Source organism: Gekko japonicus, unplaced genomic scaffold (genome assembly GCF_001447785.1).
Source record: "Gekko japonicus isolate JY-2015 unplaced genomic scaffold, Gekko_japonicus_V1.1 scaffold690, whole genome shotgun sequence".
NCBI lineage: Eukaryota > Metazoa > Chordata > Lepidosauria > Squamata > Gekkonidae > Gekko > Gekko japonicus.
In genome coordinates, this window is record NW_015166443.1 from 815,360 (window position 1) to 819,138 (window position 3,779).

The window sequence follows — 3,779 nt, forward strand, 5'->3', positions numbered from 1 at the left end:
TATCCTCCATGAATCTATCTAATCCCTTTTGAATGCTGTTTATTCCTGTGGCCATCACGACATGCTCTGGCAGCGAATTCCACATTTTAGTTAGTCACTGGGTAAAGAAGTATTTCCTTTTGTCCATCTTGAACCTACTGCCCATCAGCTTCATTGGATGCCCTCACGTTCTAGTATTTTGGGAGAGGGAGGAAAATGTATCTTTGTCAACTCCCTCCACCCAATGTATAATTTTAAAAACCTCTATGTCCTTTTTTTCTAAACTGAAAAGTCCCAGACCCTCCAGCCTTTCCCCATAGGGAAGGTGCTCCACCCCCCTCATCATCTTGGCTGCTCTCCTTGGTGTCCTCCTTGATAAAGCTATGGACATCAGTAAATGTAAGGTAAAGGTAAAGGTTCCCTTGCTTGAAAGCCAGTCGAGTCCGACTCTAGGGTTGTGGTGCTCATCTCCGTTTCAAAGCCGAAGAGCCAGCGCTGTCCGAAGACGTTTCCGTGGTCATGTGGCCGGCATGACTAAACACCAAGGCGCACGGAACGCTGTTATCTTCCCACCGAAGTGGTCCCTATTTATCTACTTGCAATTTCTTGCTTTCAAACTGCTAGGTTGGCAGGAGCTGGAACTAGAGACGGGAGCTCACCCCGTCATGCGGCACACTCGGGTCTCAAACTGCTGAACTACTGACCTTCCACAGCCTGCAGTTCAGCATCTTAACCACTTGAGCCACCGCAGCTCCCTTCAGTAAATGTACTGTACAGTAAATTGTAAGCGGCCTCGAGCAGGAGTCTGAAGACGCAGCATAGAAATATTCTAAATAAATAAATAAATACACAGTTATGTGCTATTGATGATGGTTGTTGGAACAGACCAGGTGGCATGATATAGCCCAATCTCATCAGATCTTAGACACTAAGCAGGGTTAGTACTTGGATGGAGACCACCAAAGAAGGCTCTGCAGAGGAAGGCAATGGCAAACCACCTCTGTTTCTTGCTTGTCTTGAAAGCTCCTTGCTGGGGTTACCAGGAGTTGGTTGTGACTAAACGTATGTAACTCTGTTGAGAAAAATGCTAGAAATCTGGGACCTTCCATCTGTGAAGCTGATGCTCTGTCATTGAGCCATGGCCCCTTATGAGCACATAAAGCTGCATTATGTAGCATCAGATCACTGGTCTATCAATGTCAGTACTGTGTTCTCTCTCTGAGATCTCTGGTCAAGTTCTTTCATGTCACTTACTACCCCATCCTTTTAAGTTGAGCCATATATGGGCCATTCAGCAGGGCCATCAATAACCCCTCCTGATGTGAGCATTGTGGATCGTGGCCTTAGATACCCACCTTTCCCCTAAAAGCATACATATGTGTGTTAAAAAATGTCTACTTTAGAAGCAGTTATCTATTTAAAAGCTTCATCATCACCATCATCATCACCATCATCATGAATTTCATTTGTAGCCTTAAAAAGTGAAAAAAAAAAATTATCCTAGTCACAGTAAAATGGCACAAAAGGCATTGGATATAACAGTTATAAAGGTAGCTAGAAAACACACAATCCATTAAATTGTTTCACTGGTCCACACACTCGTAATCTACATTATATACAGCGGTGTGTTTAGAAATAAATCTTTTACCGTCTTGTTGTCTTAAACGCTAGCATCCGCCCAGAGCGCTGGTGGAAAGTGTAGGTTATAAACCTATGTAAATAAATCAAAACAGACATAAAGGAGGGCTGAGGGCAAAATTGGAAAATCAATTTGGCGTGTTTTGTTGCAAGACCAAAAAAAAAATATCCAGAGGAATACGGTTAAAAAAAATCCTTCCCAAGCAACCGAGTCTGTTTAAGCTGCCCATCCCCCCACCTTGCATAAAAAGTACGTTTCCTTTTGATTAACCCTCCGCCTGCAGCATTTGCAATGGCAGAAAGCCAGGAGAAATCTTAAGGTGCTCTTTGCAGCTTTTAAGGTGGAGATGTTTACATTCCTGTTCCACAGCTCCTTTAATGCTATTGACATGCATGCATAGGGATGGGCATGAACTGGCTCACAAACTAAAGTTTGTGACGAATTATGGACAGTCCGTGGTTCGTGAACTCAAGTTTGTGGCAGGTCAACTGGCATGAACATTCCATGAACTTTCAAGCAGTTCGTGGAGGTTTGTGCATGTTTGTGAATGGATAGGGGCAGAATTCTCCAGCCTTGGAAACACTGTTGTCATGTCATGTCAAAGTAGTCATGTCAGTTTCAAGAGGGGTCCCCCCCCCTTTTCGCTAGGGTTCCTTTGTGTTCACTTCCCATTTTCTTGCACAGAGCTGGCAAAACCCCACGAAGAGGCGGTCCCTTAGGTAGGCTGGACTCTGGCCATTCAAGATCAGACCTTTCTGTGTTGTTCTCAATAGCACAGGAGAAAAGATACTGACAGGCACAAAGATCATCCAAGATGTTCTCACCATGTCTGTCCCATCCAGCATAAAGCCACCGGTGAAGAAGAGAAGACACTGAGAAGGTTTTAGACATGAAGTCTACAAATTGGAGAGGTATTGATTACTGTAGCAGCCCCAATAGCCCAGACTAGCTTGATCTCATCAGAACTTGGAAGCTAAGCAGGGTCAGTACTTGAATGGAAGACTACCAAGGAAAGGCCTAGGTTGCTATCCAGAGGAAAGCAATGGAAAACCACCTCTGCTCATCTCTTGCCTTGAAAACCCCATGAGGTGGAATTTCGGTTGCAACTTGATGGCACACATTACCTTTATTGGTTAATGGACAAATCGTCGCCCTCAAAGGAACAGATCTGGCCCACCGGGTTGCTGACCCAGAGCAAATATGCCTGATCCCACAGATCGCACTGTAAGATAAAATGAGAATCTCTAGGCTGCCTCCCTGAGCTCTTTGAAAGAGTGATGGGGAATAAAGGTGATAAACAATTATACAATCAGAAGTGAATCAAGATGTCTCTCACATGCAAGATGGTTGATCTGTTGCATCCCAACAGGGGCCGCAAATCTATGCATGACTTTATTGGTGTAAACACCCCTAAAAATATTGGTGCTTCCAAGCCACTGCTTGGGTCATTCGTGCATTCGGGCCAAGCATCAAGGTACATTCTTCCACATCAGAATGATGGGAAGATGCCATACATATATTTTAAATAAATAAAATAAGGTTGTTAGGCTGCGGAAGGAACTTTTCCCTGCTATACTTTCCAGGAAAACAAAGACGATAGCTTGAAAGGTAGAGTGCCTGGAATATAATGGAAAATGGGAGCTGAACGGAATTTAGCAAAAGTGAAGCCTAAATTAGGCTTGCAAGAGGAGGGAGGGAGAGAGATTTGTCAAGAGGTACAGACTGTGCAAAGCAACCATTGTTTCTACTTATGGGCTTTGAAATGTAAATAATTTAACACTCTGCTCAGTCGAGGCAGATCCGGCTATTTTTGGACGCTTCCGAACAAAGGCAGCTGCATCTCTGAAAACATATGGCTCAGCATTAAATAGACACAGATCTGGAAATCGTGCATATTAGAGTGGATTTGCAACAGGGGCCATTTCGAGTTACACAATAGGGTATTGTTTAGAGGAAAGATACGGTGGTGCTCTAAAGAGTGGGTGACAAGGGCCAGTCCTGGAAATTCTGACCAACGCAGATCAGTTGTCATGATGGAGGGCAACCGAAAAACCATGTGTAGGGTGGAAGGGACGCATAGTACTGGGAGTACTGGGAGTACTGGTGGTGGAAAGTGGCATCAAATTGCAGCCGACTTATGGAGAGTCTGTAGGGTTTTCAA